General features: G+C 46.5%; 1 protein-coding gene across 7 annotated transcripts in view; it reads left to right on the top strand.

Annotated features, from left to right (window-relative positions):
* Positions 1 to 18,143, top strand: part of dock3 (dedicator of cytokinesis 3) — a 1,587,592-nt gene that overhangs the window by 122,149 nt on the left and 1,447,300 nt on the right. The gene's annotated exons all lie outside the window — the stretch shown is intronic.

Genomic DNA, 18,143 nt, shown 5'->3' on the forward strand with positions numbered 1-18,143 from the left:
GTTGCTTGTGGTAGCCGAAGTGGGCAAATGCCGTAGAAGGCGGCGGCGACAATGCATGCTGGAGGTGACACACATTGTGCAGGGAGCCGCCACACATCCTGAAGAACTGGCCAGTCATCAGGCTGAGGAGGGACCCAGAAGGGGAGGCCTGCGAAAGCCCAAGGTGTACAGGCGTTGTTGGTAATTCAGTGATCTGCCAGATACCATATGCCGTAGAAGAGGGCTGGTTTAGCACAGTGGGCTAAATCGCTGGCTTGTAATACAGAACAATGCCAGCTGTGCGGGTTCAATTCCTGTACCAGCCCCCCCGAACAGGTGCCGGAATGTGACGACTAGGGGCTTTTCACAGTAACTTTATTGAAACCTACTCGTGACAAGAAGTGATTATTATTATTATTATTATTATTATTATTATTAATAATAATAATATTATTATGACTGCGTCTCAGCAGGGAATCATCGCGGAACCTCGCGGATATGGAACCCTGTGAAGGAGGAAGACACCTGCTCCCGGTGGCTATGAAGGTCACCGCAACCCTCAACCTCTATTCCACCAGGGCTTGGGCGGGGCCCTGTGTGGCATATCCCAATATTCCGCCAACAGGCCCAACGGGAGGTGACAGATGCTCTGTGTGCCCGGGCATCAGACAATATTACCAGGCCCACCAAGATGCGCGCTGCAGGATTTACTATCATCACCGGGATACTTCACGTCCAGGAGATGATCGATGGCATGCATATTGCCCCGCGAGCACCCGAGCACCAGAGAGTGCCTTATATTATCCAGAAGGGGTTCCACTTGCTGAAATTTGTGTGCGACCGCCACCTCAGAATCATGCACTTGTGTGTCCGCTTCCCTGGGAGCGTGTATGACAGCTACATCCTGATCTACTTGGAGATGCCCGGTGTCTTCAAGGACCACTCCAGGATGATGGGTTGGTTTGTCCGGGACAAGGTATGCCCGTTGAGATCATGGCTGATGGTGCTGGTGTGGAGGCCTGTGACTGAGGCGGAGGCCCACATTGCCACCCACGCTGTCGTTGAGCGGTGTATTGGGCTGCTCCAAATGCGGTACCGATGCCTTGACTGCACTGGGTGGTGCTTTGTAGTGCACCACCCAGAGGGTCGACATGCTGGAGGTGGAGATACAGGAGGAGGCAGAGGGACATGTGGCTGATGTGTTGGGTGCTCTAGATCCGTGGAACACAAACAGGCTACCAACACTTAAAATAGAACAACACTATTTTATTAAGCTAGAAACTGTTGAACATACTTTCACTGTGGGTTAACACGATGTTATATTAAACTAAAGACCTATGCCTATCCTAACCAGTCAATGCACTCAGCACATGGTGAAGATCTGTGCTGTAAGCTGTAAGCTCTGTCCTTCTGAGAGGCTGCATCCCAAATGAGCGGGAAAACTGATGCCCTCTGTCTTTATAGTGAGTGTGCTCTAACTGGTGGTTGGCTGCGGTGTTGTGTGTGTTGATTGGTCTTGCTGTGTGTCCATCAGTGTGTGTCTGCACCATCATATACTGGTGTATATTATGACATCCCCCCTTTTATAAAAGAATGTATGTGTGTGGCAATAAATAATGTGTGGTGAAAATGTTCCTAACTCCGTGTGGGGTGCGAAGACATATTTACAGGACTATGTACATGAGAACTAAGCTATTTACATGGGAAGGTGCCTGGTGCAGAGAAGCAGTATGCAACACCAGATATAAACCAGGGAAACGATCAAACAAAGCAACAAAACAATTCAGAGAGTCCATAAATTCGAAAAGTTCATAAATTTAGTCTCTGAGATGGGCGACGAATTCTGGTTGACCGCCTCAAGGGTGGGTCAAGAGCCACCGGTTCAGGAGCAGGCTGGACTGCGTCAAAGTCAGGGGCAGGCGGAGTGACAGGGAGCTCTGCATAGTCCGTGGCAGGATCAGCAGGAGGGCGAGGCGACACTGGAAGATCACGTGGTGAGCGTGGAACGAGACGAAGGGCGCGTCAATTGCGGCGCAGAGTAGAGCCATCTGGTAGACGATCCAGGAATGAGCGAGGGGCCACCTGCCGAAGGACAACAGCGGTTGCAGACCAACCACCATCCGGAAGATGGACGCGGACGTTGTCACCTGGCGCCAGAGCAGGGAGATCAGCTGCACGGGAGTCATGAGCCACCTTGTGCTGTGCACGAGACAGCTGCATCCGGCGAAGGACCGGAACGTGATTGAGGTCTGGGACATGGATGGACGGCACTGTCGTCCTCAGAGTGCAACTCATGAGTAATTGGGCTGACGACAGGCCAGTGGACAGTGGGGCGGAGCGATAGGCCAGCAAGGCAAGGTAGAAATCAGACCCAGCATCGGCAGTCTTGCATAGGAGCCGTTTGACGATATGTACTCCCTTCTCTGCTTTGCCGTTGGATTGGGAGTACAGGGGACTGGACATCACATGGGCAAAATTGTACCGCCTGGCAAAGTTGGACCATTCTTGGCTGGCGAAGCAGGGGTCATTGTCCGACATAACTGTGAGCAGGATGCCGTGTCGAGCAAATGTTTCTTTACATGCACGAATGACTGCAGACGAGCTGAGGTCGTGCAACCGTATCACCTCCGGGTAATTCGAAAAGTAGTCCACGGTCAGGATATTGTCTCTACCCAGCGCGTGGAACAGGTCGATGCCCACCTTGGTCCATGGTGACGTGACCAACTCATGGGGCTGCAGGGTCTCACGAGGCTGGGCTGGCTGGAAGTGCTGACAAGTGGGGCAGTTGAGCACTGTGTTGGCTATGTCCTCATTAATGTCGGGCCAGTACACTGCCTCTCGGGCCCTTCGGCGGCACTTTTCCACGCCAAGGTGGTCCTCGTGTAGTTGTTCTCGGACAAGCTGGTGCATGCTATGCAGGATGACAATGCGGTCCAGTTTTAGAAGAACCCCGTCTACTACCGCCAGATCATCTCTGACATTATAGAAGTGAGGGCATTGGCCCTTGAGCCACCCGTCCATTAGGTGCTGCATGACACGCTGTAGCAAGGGGTCAGCCGCCGTCTCGGGGCGAATTTGGATGAGGCGTTCATCCGAGGCAGGTAGATTGGAGGCCGCGAATGCCACATGGGTGTCAACCTGGCAGACAAATTCCGCTGGGTCACATGGAGTGTTGACTGCCCTGGAGAGAGCGTCAGCAATGATGAGGTCCTTGCCTTGGGTGTATACCAGCTGGAAGTCGTATCGCCGGAGCTTGAGAAGAATACGCTGGAGGCGAGGCGTCATGTCGTTCAAGTCTTTCTGTATTATATTGACCAGCGGGCGATGGTCAGTCTCGACGGTGAATTGAGGAAGTCCGTAGACGTTATCGTGAAATTTAACAACACCGGTCAGAAGACCCAGGCACTCCTTTTCTATCTGCGCGTAGCGCTGCTCCATGGGGGTCATCGCACGTGACGCATATGCAACGGGGGCCCAGATGAGGCCTCATCATGTTGAAGGAGCACTGCCCCAATGCCGGATTGACTGGCATCGGTCGAAATTTTGGTCTCCTTTGCTGGATCAAAGAAGGCTAAGACCGGGGCCGTGGTCAGTTTTGCCTTGAGTTCCCTCCATTCGCGCTCGTGGGCAGGGAGCCATTGGAAATCTGATGTCTTCCTGACCAGGTTCCTGAGAGCCGTGGTGTGAGAGGCGAGGTTAGGGATGAATTTCCCAAAAAGTTGACCATGCCCAGAAATCGGAGGACTGCCTTCTTGTCCTCTGGTGTTTTCATAGCTGTGATGGCGGCTGCCTTGTCCGCATCCGGCTGCACACCCAATTGGGAGATGTGGTCCCCGAGGAACTTAAGTTCTGTCTGACCAAAAGAGCATTTGGCCCTGTTGAGGGGGAGGCCATGCTCATGTATACGTCTGAATACGCACTGGAGAGACGACTAACATGCTCCTGCGGGGTGGTGGACCAAATGATTATGTCATCGACATAGACGTGAACACCTTCAATGCCTTCCATCATTTGTTCCATAATCCTATGGAACACTTCTGATGCAGAGATGATCCCAAAAGGCATCCAGTTGTAACAATATCTTCCAAAGGGGGTGTTAAACGTGCAGAGTTTCCTGCTGGATTTATCGAGCTGGATTTGCCAGAATCCTTTTGAGGCGTCGAGTTTGGTAAAGAGCTTGGCGCGAGCCATCTTACACGTGAGCTCTTCGTGCTTGGGAATTGGATAATGCTCTCTCATAATATTGCGATTTAGATCCTTGGGATCAATGCAAATTCTCAATTCGCCGGAAGGCTTTTTTACACATACCATGGAACTGATCCATTCGGTCGGTTCCATGACTTTGGAAATCACTCTTTGGTTCTGGAGGTCCTGCAGCTGCTGCTTGAGGCGGTCCTTAAGGGGTGCTGGGACCCTGTGAGGTGCGTGCACCACAGGCGTGGCATTCGGTTTTAATAAAATCTTGTAGTAGTACGGGAGTGTGCCCATGCCCTCGAAGATGTTGTGGTACTGGTTGATAATGGCGTCGAGCTGCGCCCTGAAGTCAGTGTCCTGAAAGGCAGACGCGTCAGCAGGAGAGAGAGAGTGAACTCTCTGAACTAGGTTCAACAGTTTGCATGCCTGCACGCCAAGCAGGGAGGCTTTCGAGGAGCCCACGATTTCAAAGGGAAGGATGGCTTTGCGTGACCTGTGTGTCAATTCAAGTTGGCATGAGCCGCTGGCAGCAATGGCATTGCCATTATAATTTAATAGCTGGCAGGCTGATGGGAGGATGGCTGGTTTGACACGAAGGCTTTGGAGGTCAGACCGTGCAATGAGATTGGCAGAGGCACCGATGTCCAGGCGGAATTGTATTTGGGACCGGTTGACCGTAAGGGTGGCACACCACTCATCGTCCGGATCGATGCTGTATACCGATAGAGGCTGGATTCTTTGCTTCGGGGACACCCTGTTTTTTGTAATGATACCGACTCGAAAATGCGCCTTCGGGTCCTTGGTGTCAATATCGGGTAGCAGGTCCGAATCGGGCTCGGTGACCGTGGGTTGAATGGCCCGGGCATTCCTGCGAGGCTGGCTGGAGTGACGAGAGTTGGTAGGCCGAGCTGATCTGCATAAAGCAGCATAGTGGCCAAGTTTGCCACATCGCAGGCATCGTCGGGATCTGGCAGGACATTGTCGCTTTAAATAGCCGGAGCCACAGTTGCCGCACGTTGTAGCGTCAGTACGCTCGCTGCGCCACCGCGCATGCGCAGCGCGGCCGTACGTGGTGCGCGCCTGTGTAGTACATTCGTCGACGTCCCCTCGTTCAGTGCACACAAGCGCGTGAAATGGCCGCCCTCATCCAGGCTGAGGCCCTGGAATTGCTCGATTGGTTGGACTCGTTCTGCCTCGTGGGGACCGTGCCGCGCTGATCAGCCGCTTGGATGTGGGAATACCGACTAGTGGCGTGTTCATGTAGCACGCAGGCCTCGATGGCAATCGCTTGGGTGAGCTGCTTTACCTTGAGGAGCTGCTGGCGTAGGGGGTCCGACTGAACACCGAAAACGATCTGGTCGTGTATCATGGAGTCGGAGGTAGACCCGTAATTACAGGACTGCGCAAGGATGCGGAGGTGGGTGAGAAAGGGCTGGAAAGGTTCATCCTTACCCTGCAAACGCTGTTGGAATACATAGCGCTCGAAACTTTCATTCACCTCAATATCGCAGTTACTGTCAAACTTAAAGAGGACTGTCTTGAATTTTGATTTGTCTTCACCATCAGCAAAGGTGAGAGAATTGAAAATGTGATGGCATGGTCCCCGGCTGTGGATAGGAAAAGAACGATCTTCCTGGTGTCTGAGGCAGCTTCCCGGTCTGTGGCTTCAAGGTAGAGCTGGAAGCGTTGTTTGAATGTCTTCCAGTTGGCCCCTAGGTTACCGGTGATGTGGAGCGGCGGCGGGCGGACGCTGTCCATTTTGCGAGATGGCTGTATGCTGGTGGAAGGCAGATCACTTGCAGGTAGGTCTAAGAGGTTCTAACATCCCTCAACTACTGGTACCATGATATGTTGGGTGCTCTGGATCCGTGAAATACATACAGGCTACCAACACTTAAAATAGAACAACACTATTTTATTAAGCTAGAAACTGTTGAACATACTTTCACTGTGGGTTAACACGATGTTATATTAAACTAAAGACCTATGCCTATCCTAACCAGTCAATGCACTCAGCACATGGTGAAGATCTGTGCTGTAAGCTCTGTCCTTCTGAGAGGCTGCATCCCAAATGAGCGGGAAAACTGATGCCCTCTGTCTTTATAGTGAGTGTGCTCTAACTGGTGATTGGCTGCGGTGTTGTGTGTGTTGTTTGGTCTTGCTGTGTGTCCATCAGTGTGTGTGTCTGCACCATATATATTATGACAGTGGCCTCATCTGAGGAGGAGGGTGAGGCAGTCCAGAGGGGGCTGGAGGATGAGTTTGAGTTCGAGCCAGAGGAGGCAGGACAGGCAGCGGCAAGGGTACGACATACCAGGAGGACCAAAGAGGCCCTCATCATCTTTGAATTCTCCTACGACAAGGATATGTCTGTCCGTTCAATCCCCACCATCCCCCCATTTCCCCTCCCCCATTCGCTGCACACCCCATCACACCACCCACTCCCCGAAGCCTGACCTGGTCTGCATCGCCAAAATGAGGGGCAGGTCTGTGCGCTGCGATGCTTGTGTGTTGACTGGGAGTTCATTAGTGATGAGCTGCTGAGGCACGAGTCAGGCGAATAAGATGGCGAGGGCTCATTTTTGGCAGTAAGTGCCGTTGAATACCATCTGTGATCTCGCTAATGCGTCCGGCACGAAACTCCCCGCCAAGCCTGCCCAAAACTAGACTTTACCTTGAGTCTGCTGAATTGTGCCCAATATTTTTGCATGACACAAGAGGATTTTATTTTCTTGGCTAAAAATACCATTATTTAAGACGGTGGATATATAAATAGTCCAGTGTCAGTACTGGCAGACTGAAATGATTTGAACATAAGAACATTTAATGATTCATTCTTATCTTGGTGAAGAAGATGAGCCTGTTTGCTTTTCCTAACTACTGAAATTGCTGCTCGATTTCAGAGAATTTAACTGCAAACTCCTCTGTAAATTCAAATGACTTCTATAGATTTCAAAAAAACAAAGCAAAGTGAAGTTTAAAGTAAAAAGAAACAATACACGGGCAGCACGGTGGCGCAGTGGGTTAGCCCTGCAGCCTCACGGTCCCAGGTTCGATCCCGGCTCTGGGTCACTGTCCATATGGAGTTTGCACGTTCTCCCCGTGTGTGCGTGGGTTTCGCCCCCACAACCCAAAGATGTTGCAGGCGAGGTGGATTGGCCACACTAAATTGCCCCTTAATTGGAAAAAATTAATTGGGTACACTAAATTTATTTTTAAAAAAAGAAACAATACACGGATGCAGCTTTGCATAGGGTGATAGCAATACACCATGGGATGTTTTGAAATCCTGCTAAATTCTGAAAATGGAAATTTGACAATCAAGAGTTACTTCTGGTGCATACCAATTGATTAATGTGCACCAGAGGCAACTCTCATTTGTCCAACTCTGCTTCTGGAATCAGTAGCAATTTTCAAGGACAGAAAGAACAAACTTTGCCAGTCTGAAGCGGCAGGGAACGATCATTGACTTGTTCTTGAATTGGTAGAGAAACATCATAACAGCAAGTTCAGTAAGTGAGATAATGGGCATCTGGCCCATAATTTTGATTCCAAATTTTAAAGCAGGAGATTATGCATGGAGCTTTTAGTTGCTGGATTACCATGTGGCACAGAAAGATGTGGCCAAGCCTGGGTGATAAAGCATGTTTTCTTGTGTCATCCAGTAGACAGAATGACCACTGTTGCAAAAGTTGCTACTTTTGATGCACATTATTTGGCATCTGAAACTTACCGGCAAGAATTTAAAGAAAACAAATTTTAGTCTTATGATCCCAGCTGGTGTTACTTCTGGGCAGGTTAGATCTTGGGTAAAAAGAGGCCTGATAGATCCTAACTTTTATTTTTTGTTTAGAAAGTTGGAAAGCGGAAACTGAACAGTCACAGAGTCCTCTGATGAACTTTTTACAAAAGAATAAAACATTTGATAAACAAATTCTAATACATTACTCCTTCACCCACAGGTATTGCAGATCTATACAGATTTGTAAGGAATCTACTTTATACTCTAATGTTTACAGTCAGTGCACAGTCCAATAAACCAATAGGTATCCTGTGGTTAGTCACACCACACTCTGAAACCAATGAAGGGCTGGTTTAGCTCAGTGAGCTAGACAGCTGGTTTGTGATGCAGAACAAGGCCAGCAGCGCAGGTTCAATTCCCGTACGAGCTGAGAACTGAATTCTCCCTCAGTGTACCCGAACAGGCGCCGGAATGTGGCGACTAGGGGCTTTTAACAGTAACTTCATTGCAGTGTTAATATAAGCCTACTTGTGATAATAAAAAGATTATTATTATTAGGTGCCACCCCAGACAAATGCTATGGAACTCTCAACTCCCCTCAGACTCTTGTTGCACTGTGAACCAACTGGTCTGACTGAAACTCTGGTTTTCACTCAAGGGTTTCCAATGTCAATGCTCAAAGGACTTAATTAGGATTCTTCTTCCAAACAATACTCTCAGACACCTTCCACAAGTGTCCTCCTGTCGTGGTGCATGTCTCTTTCAGACAGCACAGCAGAAGTGGGTCATCTGACTTGAGGGACCAATGGGAACTGAGAATGAGTGATCATCACAGAAAGTGAAGGCCTCTTGGGCAGAATACATCTAGTGGGCCATGCAGTAAGCATGTAAGGACTTGGAGCTGTGCTCCAAGGCAGCTTAGTGCTGCAAAATCTCCTGCACCAAGTTACTCTTTATTAATAAACATCTTCTTGTTCCAAGCAAAGTCTGAAGTCCCTTGACAACGGCAGAAATGTGCCTGCATAACATATTGACGACAAGGTGGATCAATTGGATGGCATAACCTCTCTGTGAGTACCCGAATTAATTAAAGAAAAGAGGGAAACTCGCACGATTTTTTAGCAAATAGTTTCAGAGAGAATTGTTGAGGTAGTGTCAGACCCTGAGGAGTAGACAAAGTAACAAACCCAGTGTGGCCGGCAAGTCAAGACGTTTGGAAAGATATAGAAAATTAAAATGAAAAGAGGAACAAGAGAAATAAAACTTGAGGTAAAGTAAAACTTAAAAAAAGGACAGGAGTGTTTGAAATAAAAAGATGTACCCAGCTGGAGGAGAGAAGTGGTCCAAATTTTAAAAAGAAGAAATAGAAGGCAGAGATTACCACAGTTAAACAAGTTCAAATTTAAAAAAGAGAAAAATGGGAAGAAATGCCTCGGGGAGCTATTGCAGGTCTCCCAATCCGAACAGAGCCTGCAGGGGGTCCAGGGGGGGAGATTCCTGCACCGAGGGACAGCAGACAGAGATGTTCGGGAGTTTTGGGGAGAAGAGTAGTCCCCAACTGTTTTAAACAAAACAAAGTTAAAACGTTTTTTTAAAACAGCCCCAAATGGAACATGCTGGATCTCCTGGTGAAATTGACATCAAATCACCTCCTCACCATTCGGTGAGTTTCGATATGACTCCCTCTGTCACTGTAAATAATATTTAAATAATGTTTTCCACAGCATATACAATACACACTAATGTAAATAATGTAATTGTTATAACCTGCCTGCTTACCATTGGCTGGGGACTAATGACAATCCCACAATCTTGTGGGAGTATGAGCTTCCCCAATGAGGGGGGGCGGAGAAATCATTAACAGACTCCCTGTATAAATAAAGCTGGCCAGTTTGGAACCAGCAGGAAGGAGTAAGCAGCAAGCGAGGTTGCTGCTGTTGTGTATATATATATGTTATTGTAAATAAATGTTATTTCTTTGTATCCTTGAAACTCGTGCTGGATTCTTCGTGGCCCTCACAAAAAAAAGTGCTAACATTCCAATAAAAATTGACAAAAAGATCGATATTAGAACCAGGAAAGATGAACGGACTTTCCAGCCAGCCAGAAAAAATGGAAATACTGTAGAAATTTATGTAGTCATCTTCCACCAGCAAAAAAAGCGAAGTTAAACAATTTAAAATTGGTCCAAAAAGGAGGAGCTGTAGTTTCCTGCCAAAACTACGGAAAAGCACAGAGGTAAATAGCAGTTTGAAAAAAAAGCTGACTGTCTTAAAGCAGTAATACATTTAAAGTTGTACAACATTTAAACCACAAGAAGGAACAAAGGATAAGGAACAGGAAAATCAGAGAAAAGCCCAGATAGAGGGCAACTCTCCAAAGGGGATCCATAAGCAATGCAAAAGAACAAAGAAAAGTACAGCACAGGAACAGGCACTTCGACCCTCCAAGCCTGCGCCGACCATGCCCGTCTAAACTAAATTCTTCTACACTTCCTGGGTCCGTATCCCTCTATTCCCATCCTATTCATGTATTTGTCAAGATGCCCCTTAAATGTCACTATCGTCCCTGCTTCCACCACCTCCTCCGGTAGCGAGTTCCAGGCACCCACTACCCTCTGCGTAAAAAAACCTGCCTCGTACATCTCCTCTAAATCTTGCCCCTCGCACCTTAAACCTATGCCTCCTAGTAATTGACCCCTCTACCCTGGGAAAAAGCCTCTGACTATCCACTCTGTCTATGCCCCTCATAATTTTGTAGACCTCGATCAAGTCGCCCCTCAACCTCCGTCGTTCCAGTGAGAACAAACCGAGTTTATTCAACCGCTCCTCATAGCTAATGTCCTCCATACCAGGCAACATACTGGTAAATCTCTTCTGCATCCTCTCTGAAGCCTCCACATCCTTCTGGTAGTGTGGCAACCAGAATTGAACACTATACTCCAAGTGTGGCCTAACTAAGGTTCTATACAGCTGCAACATGACTTGCCAATTCTTATACTCAATGCCCCGGCCAATGAAGGCAAGCATGCCGCATGCCTTCTTGACTACCTTCTCCACCTGTGTTATGCCTTTCAGTGACCTGTGGACCTGTACACCTAGATCTCTCTGACTTTCAATACTCTTGAGGGTTCTACCATTCACTGTATATTCCCTACCTGCACTAGACCTTCCAAAATGCATTATCTCACATTTGTCCGAATTAAACTCCATCTGCCATCTCTCTGCCCAAGTCTCCAAACGATCTAAATCCTGCTGACAGTCCTCATCGCTATCCGCAATTCCACCAACCTTTGTGTCATCTGCAAACTTACTAATCAGACCAGTTACATTTTCCTCCAAATCATTTATATATACTACGAACAGCAAAGGTCCCAGCACTGATCCCTGCGGAAAACCTCAATGGAAGCAATGAAGACCTCAAAGAAAGCAGCACTGGATCCCAGAGACAGTAATAAGCCCTCAAAGAGGCAACGCTGGAGCTCAGAGGAGGTAATAAGCCTTCAAAGAGACAACAGTGGAGCTCAGAAGAGTTAATTGGAGCTCAGAGGAGGTAATTACCCCTCGAGGAAGAGGCAATGCCAGACTCAGAGCAGGCAGTGGAAGGCTCTCCAGAAGGAGGACACTGATGGGCCCCAGAAGGAGAGCTCTGATGGATCCCAGAAGGGTAGGCAGTGGCATAGTGGTAATGTCACTGGATCAGTAATCCAGAGATCCAAGGTAATGCTCTGGGGACCTGTGTCCGAATCCCACCAGGGCAGTTGGTGGAATTTGAATTCAATAAAATCTGGAATTAAAAGTCTGATGCCGATCATGAAACCATTGTCGATTGTCGTAAAAACACATCTGGTTCACTAATGTAATTTGGGAAGGAAATCTGCCGTCCTTACCTGGTCTGGCTTACACGTGACTCCAGAGCCACAGCAAGGTGGTTGACTCTTAAGTGCCTTTGGGGATGGGCAATAAATGCTGGCCCAGACAGCGACATCCACATCCCATGAATGAATTTTAAAAAAGGAGGGTACTGACGGGCCCCAGAAGGAGGGCACTGCCGGGCCCCAGAAGGCTGGCACTGCCGATCCCATAAGGAGAGTATGATGGGCCCCAGAAGGAGGGCACTGATGGGCCTGAGAGGGAGGGCATTGGCGGGACCCAGAAGGAGGGCACTGATGGGCCCCTGAGGGAGGGCACCAAAAGAGCTTTAGTGACTAAATGAAGAGCTGAAAGCATTCAAGACTCGGTTGTATTGCAATGAGAAGCTCCATGAGAGTTTTAACAAATTACAAGCAAACGGTAAAACTGTAATCAGTCAGAAAGTAGGACAAGCCACAGCAGAAGTAGTTAGAGTGAAGAAAAAAAAGAGTTGGATAAACCTCACCGAGAACTACAGCAAACAACAAATGAGGTAAAAGTTTGTGACCCTAATCTAAATTATAAGTGGCCCAGCTATATCAAAGATAAGAAAACAAAACCAAGCACAATGAAAATGTGGAAAAGATAGGAAATCTACTAGGGCCAGGAAGAAACAGCACAACATCCACCAGCAAGCGGTGAAGGAACTGGAGGTGTGAATAAACGGTAAAAAGAGTTGAGAGAAAAAGCACAAGCAGGACTCAGCAACAGTGGTCATAGCATGGAACACGAGTAGAACCAAGGAAATCTCATGTAATGGATGCTGTCACTTTTGTGATGGGTGAGAGAACTATTCGTCTCCGAGTGAAACGTATCAAAGGTTTGTTCCATGGCATTTATGTAGGACATCCTGTATCATCTACTGCAAGAGTCACCGTACTGTTGAAATAGAAATCAGAGCAGAGATATCATTTATCAGAGCCATTGTCAGGAATTCTCGAGAGATCCAATTGAATGATCGAACTCCAGTGGTGTGGAATACACAAATGAACTGAAGAAATTGGCTTTCTAGAGAGAGGCAGAAACTGTATGGTGTTTGAGGGTGCTGAGGAGGAATTATCAATGGACAAACCCAAAAATAGAACACAGCTGTTGGAACAAGTTAGCAATTCAGGAGCGTTGCCTAATAAATATAACAACTATAAGAAAAAAGTAATGAATGTAGATGTAGCATTTGTTGCAACTACAACAACAGGAATGTGTCAATTCTCTGAAAACATGAAAAGCATGAGAAGGGAGGGATCATTATCAAATGTTGTTGGAAGGGAATGATGGATTCACCGTGGACGAAACTCAGAAATGGATAAACTAAATGGATTGCAATTACAGAGCAATAGACTAAAGAATGATTGTGATCCTTTTTGACAAGAGAAAGTTATTCTGACAGAAACAAAAACTGCAATGGTTTGAGGAAGAACTCCAATGTGTTCAACAGCATTGTTAAGCTGCCAAAAAATGTCAGTCGACTGAAAATTTCTTGCAAGACCTGGAAATCAAATAATAAGAAATAATAATCTTTATTGTCACAAGTAGACTTGCATTAACACTGCAATGAAGTTACTGTGAAAAGCCCCTATGTTATTCTCTAAGTCTAAATAAATATTGTAGACTTCCAATTAACACAAATACTTTATTCAGTGGGTATGTTCTGTTTCCAGAGCTTAACTAGGTATAATACAGTCAAGAGATATGACCAGTGAAGCTAAGGTAAACTGCCTATGCTGAGCTGTTTCTGTCTGCTGCTGCTCACTAGCCTTGTGCTTCTGAAAGAGACGGATCCTCCCTTGGGCTGGACCCTTTATACCCGTCTCTGATGCTGCCCTCTAGTGATGCTGTGGCTGTTATATCTGTGCTGTAGTGCCTGGTGTATGTGCAGATGTATGTACAGATGTACAGATCACTACATACCCCCCCTTTTATTTGACATGTTTTCTAGACTGGCCTCAAGAAAACTGTACATAACAAGTGGTGAGAATATGCAAATCTGCACACTGAAAATGATAAAAGTAATACAAAAACAATTAACTGTGTTATGAGTCCAGCGTGAGAAACGTCCATATTCGTCTTGCATGAGTGTCAAAATGTTGTTACAAATCTAGCCGGTCGGGTGCCATACGGCTTCTGCTGGAGCGTCTTAACGGTGGTAGTAGGGATGATGGTTTGATGTCATCAAGAGTACTGTCTGGCGTGTGTGGCGAGGAACGTCCTGTGGACAAATGGACTCGGTCAAGTCCAGTGTGGGAAATACTGGCATTGTAGGTCGAATCTCTAATAGATCCCGGCGGTTACGGCGAAAAAGTACTCCCGCAGACGGTTTGACAATGTAGGACGCGGTGCCTTCTGCCTGATCACTGTGGTTGACTCAGACCATCCGCCTTCTGGGTCCCTGATCCTGATGTTGTCACCTATTGTCAGTGGCTTGAGTGGGATCGCATGTTGATCGTAGTATAGTTGTTGTTTGGAACATAGTGCCCACATGTCGTTGAGAACCGGTGCGTTGCCGGGGTCTCGGAATTGCTTTGCCGGTAGGGTTGACCGGATGTCTCTGCCGAAGAGCATTTGCGCTGGCGACAGTCCTGAGCTCAATGGGGTTGCTCGGTACGATAATAGAGCTAGGTTGATGTCGGAACGTGACTCGGCAGCCTTGCTGATGAATCGTTTAATGATGTGGACACCTTTTTCCCCTGTTCCATTTGATTGTGGGTAGTGATTCTGTGTCGCACCTTTGTCTGACCTCGACTTTTTTCTGTGTTTGTGGTATTGATTCTGTATGTCATCGTTCGTGAAAGCTGTTTTGCTTGTTTGTCCTGGAGTAGATGTGAATTTGTGAGATTGTTTATCATGCCATGGCATGTTTGTAGTCTTGAAATTGTTTCGCAGTATGCTGTGGCATTGTCCTTCATGTGCAGAGTTGTACCATGTTGTACAGGTCATCGTTTCATTGTTGTTGTGTTTGTCGTTTCTGTCTTGGTTGTTTTCGTTGGCGTTCTTGTTGTTGTCATTCTTCTTGTTCTTTTTGTCGCGCTTGTTGATTCTGTTTTCACTTTTATTCTTGTTCTTTTTCTTGTCGTGCTTGTTGTTTCTGGGATGCTTCAGTTGCTTTTGTCGTTCTTGTTGCGCTGCATGCTGTTTTTGTTCTTGTTTCTGCTGTGCTTCTTGTGGTTTTAGTTCTTGTTGCGCTCAATGAGTGTGCCATGTGGATGATTTGAATCATTGTCACAGTTATTGGTGTCAGTGTCCTTTGTGGTATCTGCTACATTGAGCGTTTCTTCTTGAGAATTGTGAGAATGATCTGATGTTGCATTGATGTTGATGACATCAGTCATTTGTGATGGATTCGATTCCTCTCCTTTGCTTCCTTAGTACTCCTCTTCTAGAGTCATTTCTGGTTCACTTGAATCATCATTGATTTCTAGGTGCTCCTGTTTTGGAGTAATTTCAGGTTCATTTGAATCATCACTGATTTCTTGGTGCTCCTCTATTGGAGTCATTTCAGGTTCATTTGAATCATCATTGATCTTTTTGTGCTCCTTTTCTGGAATCAAAATCGTCAGGATTTCTATTGACCTGGTCTCTCTGGACTCTTGGTGCTCCTCTTCTGGAGTCAAAATTTTCAGGATTTCTATTGACGTGGTCTCTCTGGACTCTTGGTGCTCTGGAGTCAAAATCTTCAAGATTTCAATTGACGTGGTCTCCCTGGACTCTTGGGTAGCCGTCCTCTGATTATTGAGTGCTTCTGTGCAGACAAGCTGAGATATGTCAGTCTCGCTGTGATCCTGCACATCCTGTATGGTAATTGTGATTTCATCGTCACTTGTCTCACATACAGTGGGTAGACATTCAGTGTCTTCATGTTGGTTAAATGAACTGGGTAGACTTTCATAGTCTTCTTCTGGTGGCTCAAATAAGCTGGGTAGACTGTCATAGTCTTCTTCGGTTGGCTCAAATAAACTTGATAGATCTTCATGGTCTTGTTCATGCATGGCGTTCGCTATGGAGTGTTTGTATGCTTCCATTTTTGAGTCTGTCACCAAGCTGTCTGTGGAGGCTTGCATCGCTTCCTTTGTGGAGGCTTGCGTCGCTCTCTTTGTAGAGGCTTGTGTCGCTCTCTTTGTGGAGTCCTTCATCGCTCTCTCTGTGGAGTCTGTCATCGCTCTCTTTGTGGAGTCGTGCAGTGTTCTCGCTGTAGAGTCTATCTGTGCTCTCTCAACGGAGTCCTTCTGTGCTCTCTGTGTGGCGTCGTCTTCGTCTTGGGTATTGCTCTCATCCAATGTATCGACGATCTGCCATGGGACCCTGGTATTGGATTCATCTACCATGAGAAGAGTCGTGTTGAGCTTTTCAACCATGTGCTGATGCTGTATCAGGATCTCCGAATAACTCAGCCATGTCTGAGCAGCATTGTGTGTATTGTTCGATAGACAAATCATCGCTTTTTGTTTCGGAGTTGTGCTCGTTCTCCATGTTCTTTTTTAAAAAATATATATTTTATTAAAGTTTTCAAACAGAATTTTTCCACTTTACAAATCAACATAAAAATAGCACAATAACTGATAAATAACATTATTTAAATAAAATAGTGTTCTCTTCATGTTCAATGAACAAATCACCTTCTTGGGTGCAGGCTGGGACCCTTCGTGGTGCGTGGACCACTCTTTGTTTCTTGGCATCAGGCCGCAGCATAATCCTGCACTCGCGCGTCGGGATGTCATGTATGCTGGGCTGAAGAATCCCCAATCCGAAGAACTCATTGTCGGGGTCTTCACGGTACAACACCTCTAGTTGCAGTTCGGATTTGGTACTGGGTTAGCCATCTCCCAAGATGAAATCTCCGTCTGAGTCGTAGTCTACAAGGACCATATCATCTTCAAAGGCGGTGCTAACTGCTTGTTCCAGGATGTTATGAAAGTTAGTTTCAACTGCTGGTGTAAGTTCGGGCATTGTTCTGCCTTTTAAGGCAAGAAAATTGTGTTTTGCAGCTTTAAATGTCTTTTTGTTCATTTTCGTGCATTTCCCTTTTAAGTGGCCGTGGTCCTGGTCCTCTGACTTCATGACTCTTGTGACGTCATGCGTAGGACTCGATTGCCCATGCACACTCCGAGTTTCCTGTACTGTGCACTTTTTTCGCAACTGAGCATGTGCGGCACCTTTCTCAAGATGGCTGCCTCTCAGAACCTCCATCTTCTTCCGATTCAACACTGCCTCCGCCTCGTGGTGAGTGTTCGCGCCATTTTTACCGATTTTGTTTTCTAAATGATGATTCTGTGTTTGTAGAGACTCAAAGTATTGATTTTGTTTTTGTTCATAAGCAAGGCATTTTTGTATAGTGATTCCTAGAGTTAGATACTTATTTTGTGAAAGTTCTTCTCTCAAATTTTTATCAGATAGTCCAGAAATTAATTGATGCATTATCACAGTGTCTCTGAAATCAGCATAATCACAGCCTTGTGGTGTTAACTTGAGATTTGTAATAAAATCAGAGATGGGCCTTCCGTTTCTCTGACAAGAGTTAAATCTTTCCAGCATCTCACCAGACTGACTGTTACAGCGTTCATCAAATTTTTTGAGTATAACTTCTACTTTGGTTTTGTCCTCACCTTATAAGTAATTAAAGCAATTATAAATTTCCCTAGCTTCATGCCCTCCTTTTGAGAGTAGTAGGGCTATTTTTGTTGCGTCAGAGGCAGTGCTTAAATCATTAGCTGTGATAAATATTTAGAACAGCTGTTCAAACATCTTCCAGTTATAACTTAAATTACCGGTTGTTTCCAGCTGCCATGGAGTTCCAACAAGTTCCACCGAATCAGTTAGTCGTCGAGGATCCATTTGCTGCGAAGTCTTCCACAGTCGAATATCCAGTTTAAGTTTTTCTTCTCTTGCTGGTGTCTAGCTAGCTTTCTGAAATCACTCCTGGTACCATATGTTATTCTCTAAGTCTGAATAAAGATTGTAGACTTCCAGTTAACACAAATACTTTATTCAGTGGGTTTGTTCTGTTTCCAGAGCTTAACTAGATATAATACAGTCAAGAGGTATGACCAGTGAAGCTAAGGTAAACTGCCTATGCTGAGCTGTTTCTGTCTGCTGCTGCTCACTCGCCTTGTGTTTCTGAAAGAGACGGATCCACCCTTGGGCTGGACCCTTTATACCCATTTCTGATGCTGCCCTCTAGTGATGCTGTGGCTGTTATACCTGTGCTGTAGCGCCTGGTGTATGTGCAGATGTATGTACAGATCACTACAGCCCCTAGTTGCCACATTCCGGCGCCTGTTCGGGTGCACAGAGGGAGAACTCAGGATGTCCAATTCACTTAACTC

The sequence above is a fragment of the Scyliorhinus torazame genome, chromosome 13 (assembly GCF_047496885.1).
Source record: "Scyliorhinus torazame isolate Kashiwa2021f chromosome 13, sScyTor2.1, whole genome shotgun sequence".
Lineage (NCBI taxonomy): Eukaryota > Metazoa > Chordata > Chondrichthyes > Carcharhiniformes > Scyliorhinidae > Scyliorhinus > Scyliorhinus torazame.